Source organism: Lonchura striata, chromosome W, assembly GCF_050655825.1.
Source record: "Lonchura striata isolate lonStrDom1 chromosome W, ASM5065582v1, whole genome shotgun sequence".
Classification (NCBI taxonomy): domain Eukaryota; kingdom Metazoa; phylum Chordata; class Aves; order Passeriformes; family Estrildidae; genus Lonchura; species Lonchura striata.
Genome location: NC_140743.1, coordinates 1,438,524 through 1,454,829, shown reverse-complemented (window position 1 = coordinate 1,454,829; position 16,306 = coordinate 1,438,524). Strand labels below are relative to the sequence as shown.

At 46.2% G+C, this 16,306-nt stretch overlaps 1 long non-coding RNA gene across 1 annotated transcript; it reads left to right on the top strand.

Moving 5' to 3' along the window:
- Window positions 1-1,295: 1,295 nt before the first annotated feature.
- On the top strand, window positions 1,296-10,828 carry LOC146762972 (uncharacterized). Its single transcript, XR_014952579.1, has 2 exons — window positions 1,296-1,358; window positions 1,965-10,828. It is a non-coding gene; the product is annotated as an uncharacterized LOC146762972 (long non-coding RNA).
- The last annotated feature ends 5,478 nt before the right edge of the window (window positions 10,829-16,306 follow it).

The following is a 16,306-nucleotide window of genomic DNA, read 5'->3' as shown; positions in this document are numbered from 1 at the left end:
TAGCGAAGTGTCCTGGTTTCTTGCAACAGAGGCAGATGATGTGCTGCAGCTGGTCTGATGACATTGGTTGCCTCCTTGGACCTGGTATGGCCGTGGCAGCAGGCTGTAGTTGTGCAGATGTTGTATTTCTGTCAGGGGTATCAAACAGCTCTGCTCTCCTGGTGCAGGCATCAATCATCTGAGCGAGACTAGGTGATGGGTCAAGAGGAAGGCTGAGGATAATTCTGCGACAGGTCTCATTCGCATTCCTCTGAGCCATCTCTTTAATCAGCTCTGTCTGTACCATAGGGTCTTGCACCTGTTTTTCGACTTGTGTTCTCAAGCGATCCACAAACTGCAAAAAACTCTCTGAAGGAAACTGTTTAATGTTAAGATAGCTGCCCTTAGCCTCAGTTATTGGAAACTGATAAAATATTTTTTCTGCAGCATTACAGATCTTATCTAAAACCGACCTAGATAGCACTCAGGTTTGTTTTTCTGGACAATGCCAGTCACCTGTACTGCATAGGTGGTCTATTGTAATAGGCTTACCCTCATTATCATTCGACTCACTGGGCGTTTGTTTTATCTTCTTTAAAAGTGCTGTTAGAGCCAACTTCCATCTGTTTTCCCACATCTCATATTCAGAAGGGCTTAGTAAACATTTAAATAAGTCACTAATACCCCTCGGTACCATTTCATTTGAATTAAAGGTTGTCCTCATCATCCCTTTGAAAATCTCGCTCGATCTCCCAAATTCTCTCTGTATTTTACAAATCTCCGTTTTGTCTTTATATGGTAGTGGTTGATAAGCTCTGGTACCGTTTCTCTTACCTAGGTATACAACAGCTTTTACAGATTGTATGAATTCATCATCATTTCCGTGAGTTGCAAGAATTTCTGCTGCTTTTCCAGTGCTCATAGAGGCAGGGGGGTTTCTCTTTCCCTCCCCTTCGGTCGCAGTGAGAAGCAGCTCTCCACCCCTCTCTCAGGCTGCCCGTGCCGCTGGGGAAACCCCCGCGTTGCCGGTGCTATGGGCTGGGCTTGCCTGTCCCCCCACACCGTCCGGGCTGGGAGCTGTGGAGGAGCTGGCCCCTCCCCCGTTTCCGTGGCAACTCGGAGGGAGGCTCTGATAAGGAGGGTAGGACGGTGCTGCCGGAGGCCGGAAAGCGTTGGGGGAGGGGTAGGCGGTTGCGGGGAGGAAGGGGTTATGGGAAGAAGACGAGAGCACATGGCCACCACCATTATGCTGCTGCATGTGGTCTGCCAGTGTCGGGAACCGTGCCACATCACGAGGGTTCTGGGAAGAGAACCTTTCACTTTTGGAGAAGTCTGGACTATATTCTGGAGAAGAACCCGGTGTTACAGGGGGATACAGGGTGGGTAAAGCAATATCAGTCCCAAGGTATCGGGGTGGGGGGGGAGGGGTGGGGAGAATGGGAAAAAGGGTTAGTCAGACTGTCCGTGAGAACCCCGGGCTTGATCAGGGGTCTCGTGTGGTGGTAAAGTCTCTCCTCCAACCCGTGCTTCTAAAGAAAAATTCTGCAGCCTCTTGTTGTTCGGTCTCAAGGCAGTTTATTGCTAGTTATCTAAAAGATTGTCTTCGCGGGCTGCAGCTGTTTGGTCAGCGGCCCAGGCAGAGACACACACGCACTCCTGACACCCTCACTGTCTGGTGTCTTCTTCTTCTCTCTCCTGGCTCGGGGCTGCTGCTATCTTTTATATGATATATTGCGTATTATATGTTTACAGTTTTCCCCAATACCTACTGTAAGAGAAGGGTGACCTTTTTGTTCGATGCAGCTGCAGATGGTAATTTGTTTCAAGGATATAATGTAAGGAAGTTTGTTTTTACAGCGGTAATAGGCAATAGGCTGTGAATTGCTGATAACATGCATTCCTAAGCTTTTACAGCAGTAGTAGGCAATAGGCTTTGCATTGCTTAACTGATAACACACATTTCTAAGATAACACGTATTCTTGAGACTGTGAGAATCCCCAGATCAAAGGACACCTGTGAGGAAGACAACCAGCCTTCATCCCACGACCACCAGGAGGCAGAAAACGACCACCTAGCAACAGAATGCGACTTCGCAGAAGAAACGAGTGAACTAAGGAAGAAGATAAAAGAGCGAACTAGGGGACCAGAGGGGCGGCAGTTTGGTGGAGCGGTAGCTCCCCTCTGTCACCGCAGCGCTGCTTTGCTTTGCTCTCATATACTCTATTAAATGAATTAAATAAATTATGTTAATCGGATCAGATGACCTCTTGTGTTCAATCATAACAATTTGGTGCCGTGACTCGGATCGCGGATTTGGAGGACCCCTCTCTGGGAGAGGCGCCACAACTCCGCTCTTTTGAGCAGACTCAGACTGGGGGTCTTGTCCTCATCCCGACCGACGAACCCAAAAGCCTTGAGAGGAAAGCAAAGAAAGGGAAGCGGGCCCAAGGTACCCCTTAAATTTTGTGCACAAAGTCCAGACGAAGAAGCAGGACGCGTAAGTATAAGGGTTCCGTTCGGGCGGGGTCGGGATCCCGGAGTGTGGCGAGTGTGTGAGTTGCATGAGAGGGGAGCCGGCAGCCAGACTCCCCAAGTGAGCGCGGACCCTCAGTAGTGCGGTTCCCAAAGCCTGCGAGGGCCTGGGCCACGAACCAGGGGAAGTGATTGTGATTATTTGATTATTTGTATGTGTTAGAAGGCACTCCGGAGGAATGGGGCAGGGGAAGAGTAAATCCCCCTCCCCAGTGGGGGTAAAACTCCCTTCGGTTCCTAAGGACAGTCCCCTGGGATTCATGTTGACCAATTGGGAACACTTCCCAGGAACGAGGGGAAAGGATAAAGCAAAAATGATATATTACTGTATAGAAGTGTGGGGAGGGAAGGAAGTTTCCAAAAATGCATTTTGGCCCATATTCGGGTCCTCAGAGGAATGGGTTAGACAAGCTCTAAACATCTGGGTGAGCACTAAACAACCCCCTAACCCGGAGGAGAGTGACTATGCCAAGATCTGGGTGAGTCGACCGGAGGTGCTTGTGTTCAAACTTTCCGAAAAACCTAAGGGGAAAAGAAAGGGACGACCAGAGGAACTGATAGTAGCCCCACCTCCTTATGTTCCTCCTGTACCACGAGCACCCCCTCTCCCCTCATCGGATGATGAGTCTGACTCAGATTCTGAGCAGCCTGGACCAGTCACCTGGAGCAGGGCAAAAGGCAAACTGTTTCCCTTGAGGGAAATGCCTATGGGGGGGCCACAACCAGGAATAGGATTCATTTCTGTTCCCTTGAGTTCGGGAGATGTGAGAGATTTCAAGAAGGAGATGGGAAACTTATTAGAGGATCCTTTAGGTGTGGCAGAAAGAGTGGATCAATTTTTGGGCCCCAATATATACACTTGGGAAGAACTGCAGTCCATACTGAATATCCTATTTACGGTTGAAGAAAAGAATATGATTAGGGCAGCTGGGATGCGGGTCTGGGATGCCCAGCCAGCACATGCTCAACACCCAGCTGACACTAAGTGGCCTCTTCAAAATCCTAATTGGAATAACCAAGACCAGGCTCATAGGGCCAATATGCGGGACTTCCGAATCATATTAATTGACGGTATTCGGGAATCAGTCCCCAGGGGTCAAAACATCAATAAAGCATTCAATGACAGACAGAGGAAAGATGAAACACCCACTGAGTGGCTGGAGAGGCTGCGAAAGAACTTCCAATTATATTCAGGATTAAGACCGAATGATACAATGGGGCAGGCAATATTAAAAGTGCATTTTGTATCCAAGTCTTGGGACAATATTAGAAAGAAGATACAAAAGATGGAGGATTGCCAGGATAGGGATTTGGCAGAGCTGCTGCGGGAGGCGCAGAAAGTGTACGTCCGGAGAGAGGAAGAGAGTCAGAAGAGGCAAGTTAAAATGATGGTTGCTGCGGTAAGGGAAAGTAGGAGCATAGAGACAGGACAGAAAAAGTTTACTCGAGACAAAGCGAGTAATAAAGAAAGGGGGGGGGGAACGGAAGAAAAGACTTGTTATTATTGCGGCAAAAAGGGACATTTCAAGAGAGAGTGCAGAGTGCGGCTTAGAGATGAGAAAGAATTCAAGGCCGACTAGGGGGGTCAGGGGCTCTACTTTATGGGGACCCGGAGACATCAAAAGGAGCCCTTGATAAAATTAAAGGTGGGTCCCCAAGGCCAGGAAATAGAATTCTTGGTCGATACAGGGGCAGAAAGATCTACCATTCAATTCCTGCCCCAAGGCTGTACCCTGTCAAAACAGACAGCTATGGTAGTAGGGGCAAAAGGGGAACCATTTGAAGTACAAATTATTAAAGAGGTAATGGTAGAATCAGAAACTAAAATGGGGGTGGGTGACTTCTTATTAGTCCCTGAAACAGATTACAACCTATTGGGGAGAGATTTAATTGTTGAACTGGGAATTCAAATCGAAGTGGTAGAAAAGGAATTGAAAATCAGGCTTTGCCCTCTCCGATTGGAAGATGAAGAGAAAATAAATCCTGAAGTATGGTACAATCCGGGAACCGTGGGCAAATTGAATATGACTCCATTCACGGTAAAGATCAGAAACCCTGAGGTCCCGGTGAGAATAAAACAGTACCCTATTTCACTAGAGGGAAGGGAAGGATTGAAACCCGAAATTGAAAGATTACTAAATAAAGGATTATTGGAACCATGTATGTCGCCTTTTAACACCCCCATACTCCCAGTTAAAAAGGCAGACGGATCCTATCGGCTGGTGCATGACCTTAGGGAAATTAATAAGCGAACTGTGGCTCGGTTCCCAGTAGTGGCAAACCCCTATACCCTTTTGAGTAAACTGGGACCTGAAAACGAGTGGTATAGTGTCATAGACCTGAAAGATGCCTTTTGGCCCTGCCCTCTGGACGAATCCAGTCGAGACTATTTTGCCTTTGAATGGGAGGACCCTGATACGGGGAGGCAACAGCAAGTCAGGTGGGCAGTATTACCTCAAGGATTTACCGAATCTCCCAATTTATTCGGGCAAGCCCTGGAACAAATTTTGCAAGATTATAAAACAGACCCGGAGGTAAAGCTAGTTCAGTATGTGGATGATTTGTTAATAGCAGGTAAAGAAGAAGACAAAGTCCGGAAAGAAAGTATCAAACTATTAAATTTCCTGGGGCTGAAAGGATTGAAAGTTTCTAAAGCAAAACTACAATTTGTAGAAGAGGAAGTTAGGTACCTTGGACATTATTTGAAAAAGGGAGAAAAGAAAATTGATCCAGATAGAGTAGAAGCAATCCTATCCCTGCCTTTACCGCAAAATAAACGACAAATTCATCAGATATTAGGACTTACAGGGTATTGTAGGCAGTGGATTGAAAACTATAGCGGGAAGGCAAGATTTCTGTATCAAAAACTTACCCAAGATGGGCACCTTAAGTGGACAGAAGAGGAAAAATCTAAATTCCAAGAATTAAAAGAAACTCTGGTCCATGCTCCAGTCCTGAGCCTCCCAGATTTAAATAGGCCCTTCTTTTTATTTGTCAATATTACAGATGGGGTAACTTATGGAGTACTTACCCAGGACTGGGTGGGGAAAAAGAAACCTATTGCATACCTATCTAAAATTTTAGACCCTGTAAGCAGGGGATGGCCGGGCTGTTTACAAATAATTGCAGGCTGTGCAGAGTTAGTAGAAGAAACAAGGAAGATCACCTTTAATGCCACTCTGAAGGTGTTAACTCCACATAACATACGGAGTGTGATGCAACAAAAAGCAGACAAATGGATATCTGATGCCAGGCTCCTAAAGTATGAAGGGATTCTATTAGAAACCCCTAATTTCACTTTAGAAACCACCTCATTGAAAAATCCAGCCTCCTTCCTCTTCGGAGAGCCAGAGACTGACCCACTGACTCACGACTGTGTGATCAGTATAGAGGAGCAAACTAAAATTAGGCCTGACTTGGAAGAGGAGGAGTTAGAGACTGGAGAAAAACTGTTTGTAGATAGATCATCCAGAGTAGTAGAGGGCCAAAGAAAATCAGGGTATGCCATAGTAGGGGGACCTGACCTAGAAGTAATTGAGTCCAGAGCCCTAGACAAAGCATGGTCAGCCCAAGCCTGTGAAATATACGCCATCCTAAGAGCCTTGGAATTATTAAAGGGAAAAGAGGGAACCATTTATACAGACTCTAAATATGGGTATGGGGTAGTACATACATTTGGAAAATTATGGGAGGAAAGGGGCCTTGTGAATTCACAAGGAAAGGACCTGGTGCATCAGAGATTAATAGTAGCCCTCCTGAAGGCCTTGAGAGGCCCTGCAAAGATAGCTGTAGTTCATTTAAAAGGGCATCAGCGGGGAATGGATTACCGGAGTAGGGGTAACAACGCGGCAGACCATGAAGCGAAGAAGGCTGCAATTATCGAGGCACTGACCTTGAGCGAGAGAGCCAGGAGGGATCCTACAGATACCCCAGAGAATCCTGGGTTGACCACCCAGGAGAAGCTTGTATTTACTGTAGAAGAGCGTGAGAAACTTGCAAAATTGGGGATAAAAGAAGAATCGGGGAAATGGCTGTTGAAGGATGGGAGGGAGGTTCTGCCTAGGGCCGTAGCCCAGCAAATGCTTAATAAATTACACCAGAAAACACACTGGGGCGCTCAAGGGCTGGTAGACCACTTTGCCACCCATTACATGACTGTGGGTCTCCATGATCTAACAAAAAGTATTACTAAGGGTTGTCCAACCTGTTTACGTGTAAATAGGAAGAATTTAAGGAAGCCACCCTTGGGAGGGAGACCCGTGGTAAAGAGGCCTTTTACAAATTTACAGGTAGACTTTACAGAGCTTCCCAAAGTGGGGAGGATAAAATATCTTTTAGTTATAATAGATCATCTAACACATTATGTGGAAGCAATCCCCACCGCTAGGGAGACAGCCCGAACGGTGACAAAGGCCCTGCTAGAAGAAATAATACCCAGGTATGGAGTCCCAGAAACAATAGACTCCGATAAAGGCCCCCACTTCACTTCAAAAATAACACAGCTGCTGGCAGAAGCCCTGGGCATAAAATGGGAACAACATACTCCCTGGCACCCCCAGAGTTCCGGGAGGGTGGAAAGAATGAATGGAGAAATTAAGAAACAACTCACTAAATTGGTACTAGAAACTAAGTTATCTTGGATAAAATGTCTGCCACTAGCATTATTAAATACTCGGACTCAACCACGAGCAGACATAGGGCTTTTCCCATTTGAAATGTTATATGGGATGCCCTACTCCCTAGAGAAAGTTCAATCTAATCCTAATATCACTGACCAAAGTATTAACAAATATTTAACTGTTTTAATGAAATACAAGAAACAGTTATGGGAAAAGGGGATGTGGGCCCAAAGACCACCATTAGATCTTGTATTACACCAGGTACAACCCGGCGACTGGGTTCTCATCCGAAGCTGGAAGGAAGATTCAATCACCCCAAGGTGGGACGGACCGTATCTGGTTTTAATCACCACTGATTCCGCAGTTCGTACGGCAGAAAAGGGATGGACCCATGCTAGCAGAATAAAGGGGCCAGTGGATCCGACTCGATTCCATGCAACTTCCAGAGAGACGAGCTGGAAGATTGATGGGAAGCCGAGGGATTTGAAGCTAACAGTAAAGAGAACTCTCAAGTAATCTTAATGGACACTGCCAGTTCCGGGGACATTTGGGTTGGGAATGACTGGGGATTGCAAACACAACTGATAGGAGAAACAAAACCCCCAGGATACTGTAAGCATTTAGAAGACTTAGCTCAGCAGCCCTATTATCGGCCCATCCGACTCGAAAAGGAGCAGAGACCTTGGGAAAGGGAGGGTCATGCCGAGCATGAAAATATTAGAGTAAAATGTAGCTGGTTAGATTGTGATTGTTACCCTTTTGCTTGCTTTTCTTGTAAAATTTGTAAAGGGCTGTGGTGGGCTCACTGTAGAAAGGGGAGGGCTCCAAAAAGTGTGTGCCAGCGCTGCTGGCTAGAACAACGCAAGTTGACCTCTGAAATATTGAATTATAAGGTCGCCACTCGGGAATTGACTAAGGAATCTCCCGAGTGGTGGGAAATTTTTGTGAAGGGAATAAACCCTGAATTCCATTGCTACCACTCCAACGAGCTTTCAAGTCCATTTCTTACGGACATAGTCCAGGTCAAGTGTCGCAGGCTGGTCAAGGGACTTAGGTGCGACACCCCACAATTAAATGAGAAAAATTGGAACTCCCGGAGGTCAAAGTGGGAGAGAGGAAATAATCCCGCCCCTGAAGAATATCTCTGCTGTCAAGAAGATGGCCTACCCTGTAGCTTGTAGCAGCCAAGTTGACAGGCGAGACAGAGAGGTAGCTAGTGGGGATGAGGGACCCTCCCAAATCTTAAGAAGAAACACTGACCACCATAGGCACGGGAATGGTGACAATGGAATGAGAAAAAGTAGGAATGTGAAATTGGGCATGATAAGCAGCATCCCCTGCAGTGCGTACTACTCAGCCCTAAAGATTCTTGCATTTGTGATGATATGCTTTCCTCTCCAAGGTGTTGCTACTGAAACCCATGAACCCTTTAAATGGACATTAAGTAGGTGGGAAAATCATGATACTCATTACAACCTGCAGAATGTGATAACCCCCGGGGCACCAAGCTTTAAAGCTGGAGTATGTAACATGACCAAGAATCCAAGCTGTGGGCGGCTGTTAAATTTGACAAGTTTCTATATGTGCCCTGCTTCAAATTTAGGGAGGTCATATTGTAACCTCCCCGGGCATTACTACTGTGGTTATTGGGGTTGTGAGACAATAGCATCAGCATGGGCCCCGGGAGGAGGGTCAGATAAATACATAAGGGTGGGATATGGACCAGCTGGATGTGTAAAGCCACAAGAATGGCCATGGACAGGGAAAGATTTACTGGGGAACTGTACTTTCATATACCTCAATGTTACTCATCCAAATGACCCAGGGTGGCTGTTGGGAAAGACATGGGGAATTAGGCATTGGATAGAGGGACACGATTTGGGAAACCTAATACTTATTAAGAAAGAACCTATTCCCTATGACCCTGCACCAATTGGACCCAACAAAGTAATAAGTGACATTAAAACTAGAACAATCAACTACACAGAGACAGAGGTTATTACCAACCACATTAACATAGATGAGCCAGGTGTTCCTAAACCCGAGCATGCCACCTTGTGGAAAATAATGCAAGCCACATTCGGCGTTTTAAACTATACATACCCAAACCTGACAGAGGTTTGCTGGCTCTGTTACATGATGAATCCACCCTTTTATGAGGCGATAGGATCCTTTGCCAAAACCAGAAGAATTAATGGGACAAACCCAAGAGAATGTCTGTGGAAACAGGGAAAAGATAGCACCCCAGGAATAACCCTAGCACAAGTAAGAGGGAAAGGGAAATGTGTGGGAAAAGTACCCGCAATAATGCAACACTTGTGTGAGACGACAATCAGCATCAAGAGAAAAGATAAACTGGCAGAATGGCTCCTGCCAGCGCCCAACACCAAATGGGTATGTAATAAACTCGGAACCACCCCTTGCTTATCCATAAGGCTTTTCAATGAAAGTTCAGATTATTGTGTACAGGTGTTAATTGTCCCTCGCATATCATATCACCCAAAGGAGTATGTACTAGAGCATCAAATAACTCCCAAACACCATCTAGTCAAAAGAGAACCACTCACCGTATTAACAGTAGCAGTCTTGCTTAGTGTGGGTGGAGTTGGAGTGGGAACAGGGGTAGCCTCCCTAGTAAATCAACAACAAGGTATGAACAATTTACGGATATCCGTAGATGAAGACTTGAGCAGAATCGAAAAGGCCATAGATGGGTTAGTAAAATCAGTCAGGTCCCTCTCTGAGGTTGTGTTACAAAATAGACGGGGACTTGATCTATTATTTTTACAACAAGGGGGGCTCTGCGTTGCCTTACGGGAAGAATGTTGCACTTATGCAGACCACACAGGAATTGTAGTTGATACTATGACTGAGCTACGCAAAAAAATAGAGCAAAGAAAGAAAGAGCAAGAAGCTCAACAAAGCTGGTATGAATCATGGTTTACTCATTCCCCTTGGCTAACAACTCTTTTGTCTACCATTGCAGGACCGGCAATTCTGCTCATCTTAGTGCTAACTTTCGGACCCTGCATCTTTAATAAGCTTATTGCTATAGTAAAGAGTAGGTTAGAGGCCGCTCATTTGATGATGGTAAGATCAAAATATGAACCACTCACTCGGGTAGAGGCCAAAGATTATCTAGAGCTTAGTAGAAAAGAATTAATACGGTTCAACGAACAAAAAGAAGGATAAAAGAGAAAGGGGGGAAATTGTAAGAGAAGGGTGACCTTTTTGTTCGATGCAGCTGCAGATGGTAATTTGTTTCAAGGATATAATGTAAGGAAGTTTGTTTTTACAGCGGTAATAGGCAATAGGCTGTGAATTGCTGATAACACGCATTCCTAAGCTTTTACAGCAGTAGTAGGCAATAGGCTTTGCATTGCTTAACTGATAACACACATTTCTAAGATAACACGTATTCTTGAGACTGTGAGAATCCCCAGATCAAAGGACACCTGTGAGGAAGACAACCAGCCTTCATCCCACGACCACCAGGAGGCAGAAAACGACCACCTAGCAACAGAATGCGACTGCGCAGAAGAAACAAGTGAACTAAGGAAGAAGATAAAAGAGCGAACTAGGGGACCAGAGGGGCGGCAGTTTGGTGGAGCGGTAGCTCCCCTCTGTCACCGCAGCGCTGCTTTGCTTTGCTCTCATATACTCTATTAAATGAATTAAATAAATTATGTTAATCGGATCAGATGACCTCTTGTGTTCAATCATAACACCTACTACCTATGTTACAAGGTGCTTTTCTACTCTAAACCAATCCATAAGTGCCAGCATCACTGTTATAAATTTACGCCACAACGGATCATAATCCAATTAGAATTTTATTAATTACAGCAAGTAGGATATGAGCAAAAAACAGCGCTGGGTGGCAAGGGGGTTTCTGCTCCCTCTCTGCCGCGGCGATTCGTCTAAACAGTCCTCTTTTTATCCCATTTCTTTCCATGAATTCCCGAGGGGTCTCCTTTGTTTAAGCTTGCAGTTTCCTTTTGTTTACGTAAGCAGTCTGTGAGTAATTGTGATTATCTTTATCTTGTATCGTCAGTCCCCAGGTGTAAGTGTTTGTGGTTTCCTTATCTTGCAAATGTTGTGTCCGCAGGCTATTTGCGTATCCTCGTTTCCTAAACAATACCTTAGTCTGTAAGCAGTCTATTTTCTCACACTCCGTTTCCTATCCTCAGTCTGTGATTTCTCACAAATCCGTTTTCTAACTTTTATATATATCTTAATAAACAATACCTCAGTCTGTGATTTCCCACAATCACCAAGAACATGGAGGCAAGGAAGAAGGAGGAAGAACAGGATCAGCCCACTTTCCTCCATCTTAGAACTTCTGACCTCCATATACAAAGTAAACCCCCCCCTGTACAGATGCTAAAATCCCCCTGTACAGGTGCTAAAACCCCCCTGTACAATACTAAAAAATTTTCCCCTCTACTTTGTAACTACTTTTACTATACTATCTAACCCTTTGTGACTGCTTGCTTCACCTTCAAAGTTGGTAACTCATTCCATGGCTCAAACTCAAAATCACAGCTGTTTGCAGCTTCCTGCCAGGGTCTAAAATGCTTCTGACCAAGGCCTGGAACCTCTAAAAATGTCTGAGAGACATTTTGAGTTCCAACAGTAGGGTGCTCTACAGTGGCCCCAGCTAGAAATCCTGCGGTGGTGAGGGGATTTCCAACCTTGCTCCCCATTGAGACAATAGGTCCCTGTCCCATAAGGTGATAGGTTCCCTTACCACAAAAGGTCTTACTGTGGCTACCTGACCTTCAGGTTCATGAATAAGGATTGTCCGTTTGCTCTGCATAGAGGTGGCAGCTCCTCCAATCCCAGAGATGACTCCATTGGCTGGCACTAATTCCCAGCCCTGTGGCCACACGGAGCAGACAATGATAGTCACCACGTCTGCTCCGGTATCTGCTACTCCTGGAAGATAAACTTTGTCCCCTTTCTTAAACAAGCCACACTCTATAATAGGTCTGTCTTGTCTCACAATCTCTGCCCAAAAAAACATAGGGTTTTCCTGCAAAATGTCAGTCCAGGTGGGTATGAAAATACCTTGGGCAATGGGTGTGCCCTTAGACAAAACACAAGGTAGGTTTACACATAGGACAGTCACAGTAATTTCATCCCCTGGTCCCACAGTTCGGACTTCTAGTAGCACTTGTAGACTGTCTGGTCCATTAATAGTCCCCTATGATTAAAATGTCCCTTGGTATATCAGAAGGTCCAAATGCACCAGTTGGAATTTGGTAGCTTGCTTCATCATGAAACTGGATGGAAAGGGTGCTTACCAGTGTGCTTTGTGTCCTTGCCTGAACATATTGGTAGATCTCAGAAAGTTGGAGCTCTTTCTCATCATCATAGATGGTCTCTTGGTGTCTTGAATTTCTGACTTGGTGAGGAAAGAGGAACGGAACAGCTTGGCATTTGGTGTCATGGTGCAGGGCCTCCCTGTGCTTCACTGCAAGTTTCCCTGTTGTTTCTGGTAAGATGGATGATTCTGGACCTGCGGGTGATATTGAAACTGGGGACAGTGTTTAAAATGTTCTTTACAGTCTAGGCATGCAGTGGAGGGACAACCAGTGGAGGGATGTCTCTGCAAAAAGTCTATCACATTCCACCTTGAGGTGGCCCAGTTCACTACACTTAAAGCATCCCATATTTTATTTTGTGCCACAAAGGCTTTAGCTACTCCTTTGCTGACTGCCAGGGCTACTATATGTTCTACAGTTGTGAGACGAGTACAGGCTTCCACAATTTGCTGAATGGTGGGTTCAGGGTCTGGAGAGAGTGCTCTTATAATTTTCTTGCAATCCTCATTCACTTTGGACACTGCTAGTTTGCTGAGCAGCTCTAGCCCTTGGGCAATCGATTTGCTTATCAATAGTGTCTTTTACTCTGTCTATGAATTTAATAAATGTCTCATCAATGGTCTGATGAATGCCAGCAAAACTTTGTCGTGGAGTGGTGCCACCCGGTGTTTGGAATAAAGCATTCTGGACAGCATTTTTAATGTCACCTAAAACAGCTCTGGGTAGATTTAGGGCTTGGTCCTTTTGTTTTTCATATGGTCCTTCCCTGCTCAGGTGCTCTACTGTAAAATGAGCTCACTCATCCTCACTTTTGTAATTTTTTTACTAACGCTTTAAGTTGTTTTTTCCAAATTGATTCCCACAGAAAAAGCTCTGTGGGTGTGTCCTGGGTTGTAAGATAAGCTTGTATTCCATTTGCCATCTGTTGAAGGCAAACCGGTTGGACAGGTTTTTGTTATCTCTCTCAGAGACAATGGTTTGCCCTGTAGAGGCAATGGTTTGTTTATACACCATTGACTGATCCAATGCAGGGCTGGTAAATGTAACACCGTGAGGGGTCCCACCCAGAGGGGGGAAGCCAAGCACTCTATTGTTGTTTAAAGGGGTAGCTTTTTGGGGAGAGGAGGCAGCTCTCTGGGCGGGACTCCGAGAGAAGCAGCTCTCTCTCTCTCTTCGGCGGCACTCGCAGCGAAGCAGCCGGCGCGCACTGAGGCGACGGCAGCGGAGCTCAGAGGCAACCCCGGCGCAGAGGAAGACCGGCCCCACTGCCACCAGATCTTCAGAGGAAAACTATACCCTTCTAAAGATCACCACTGCAGCTACAATTCATCAGTCACTGCAAGGGAAGCAATTGTCCCAGCGGAACTGATACTGGCACCCCTCAGGTTCTGGCCTTTTTCTTTCACTGGTTTTGTTTGTACCGATTGCATTTGCCTTTTTAAATTGTTGTCTAGTTTTCTCCTAGTAAAGAATTGTAACTCCCACTCCCATATCTTTGCCTGAGAGCCTTTTAATTTAAAGATCCTGGTAATTCAGAGGGAGGGGGGTTTGCCATTCTCCATTGCACAGGAGGCTTTGCCCTCTTTCACAGACTCCTGTCTTGTCGAACCAAGACAGGGTGATAGGAGGAGGGATATAACTTGCCAAAGATCATGGGGGATGAGCAGATGAGCTGAGAAAGTTACTTGTAATAGATTATTAAAATATGTAGATTTTCGTCCATAGTCTTTAGATGCCTTGCATAGTTCTTTAAGTTTGCTGTATGGAATAGATTCCCATTTAGGGATTCTTCCTTTTTTGTATATAACTGGGGCTGCTAGGACTTGTAATTTTTGAACAAAATCCCAATTACTATCAAGAGCTGTTTCCCTTTGAACTTTTGCCCAGTGATCCTGAGATTCACTGTCTGAGTCTGAGGAATCACTGTCCTCCTCTGGAAAGAAAGGAGATCTGCAATTACAAGCACAAGAGTTTAGTCTGAGGTGTACATTTCAGTACTTGGAGCCTGGGGGAGCAGCTGCAAGACCCATGGCGGGGGGGGGCAAAACCCAGCAGGAGGGTTAAGGAGACACCGCGGGGGATCTGTGCGAGGCATGGGGGGGGGAAGGACCCTGGGAGGGGAGTCCTTGCAGTCGGAAAAGCCGTGAGGGCGGGGAACTTGGCACAGAAGTCGCTGCAGCTGTAGGGAAACTTGGTGCTGCGGCAGGGAGACCGGGTGCTGCCACAGCCGTGTGGAAAACTGCCTCTGTTTGCACGAGCGGGGCTGGGGAAAGGGGGCGTAAATCAGTGATCACCGCAGGTGGGGGTGGGGGGGTGAGGAGACTGACCGCAGGGATAGTGGCCGGCACAGGAGGGACACCCGGCACAGGAGCTGAGTCGGGCACTGGTGGAGTGGGGTGAGGGGTAGGGGTAGAGAAACTTGGCACTGGGGCGGGGATGGGAGGAGGAGCCACCGTGGGAAGGGGGAAACCTGACGCAGGGGCGGGGAACTCCAGTGCGAGGGTGGTGACAGAAGGAAGGGCCATCGCAGGGGGAAGGGCCATCACAGGGGCAGGGAAACTTGGCTTGGAGGCAGTGACAGTGGCAGTGCCTGCCTCGGGGGCAGGGAACGCCCAATGCTGAGGCAGCACCCACTGCAGGGAGGGGAAGGGAGAAGGAGGATCCCAGGTGCCATTTTGAGTGATTAAAGTGGGAAAATTTCATGCCAAATCATTCAAAATGGCAGATCTGGCCATGTGGCCAGCACCATCTTGTCCTATAGAAGTGAATGGAGTACAGGATAAATGGGCGTAGGAAAAAGCATTGAGTTGGAGCCCAGGCTAGCATGGCCAGTATCAGCCTGGGAAGGGGACAGGAGAGGACTGGAGGTGGCAGAAGGTAGGTGGCTCTCCTGCACCTTTTTTGAGCGATTTCCATCTCCAGACCTGTCCCAAGGGGGTGAGGGCACAGGGACCGGACAGTAGGAACGTGATAACTGGATGTTATAAATGAAAATTTATTCAGCCGAATTAAAAATAAAAATAGTTTTATTAGCGGCCAAATTCTATCTAGCCAGCCACGGAAAAAAAAAACACAGTGCCGAGCCCGGGGATCAACCCTGGGTGTGCAACAATGAGTCAGCCTCAGGAGAGGTTTTCCCCTATGCCCACACGCCTCCATCCTGGCACAAGCAGTTTTTATAGGGAAAATTCCGCCTGGAGCCAAGATTTCAGCAATCAGTCTTTTCTTCTATTCAGAGTCCATAGGTTAATAAGATTTTCTTTTTTGGTGATGAGGGAGAACAATTCAGTGTCCGGAGTTGTTGAATCCTGTGATGAAATTTTCAGGAACGCTGCATTCACATGTATCTGTCCGAGGATTTCCATGATATCCATCTTGGGTCATTCATGTGATGATCAGCACCTGGGGTCCTCGTATCTTTCCAGACATGGCCCATCTCCTGGCAAGCTGCACCCTCTTACTTGTAAATCAATTTCTAATAGACACCCAGTCTCGCCTGTGAGGGTGGGGGGGGCGCTAATACAAACGAGCATAATCTAACAAGTATCCAATATTACATATTTCATACAAGGAATGGCACAAATTATGTTTGCTACACATAACACTGGAGTACAGAACTTTTAATATTCTCAGAACTGTCTCCCAAACCCTCAATCACCTCATAGACAGAATGAAAAAGTGGATAGAACTTCTCAACCTGAAAATCCCCTTCAGTTTGCAGATGATTTATCTTTTTCCCAACCTTATCCCAAAACTCAACAGACAAAACTAACTCACATGTAACACCCGGAAAATATTTGAAAATCCAATGAAAAAGAACCTTTAAATCCCCCTTAGAGAACCTAACA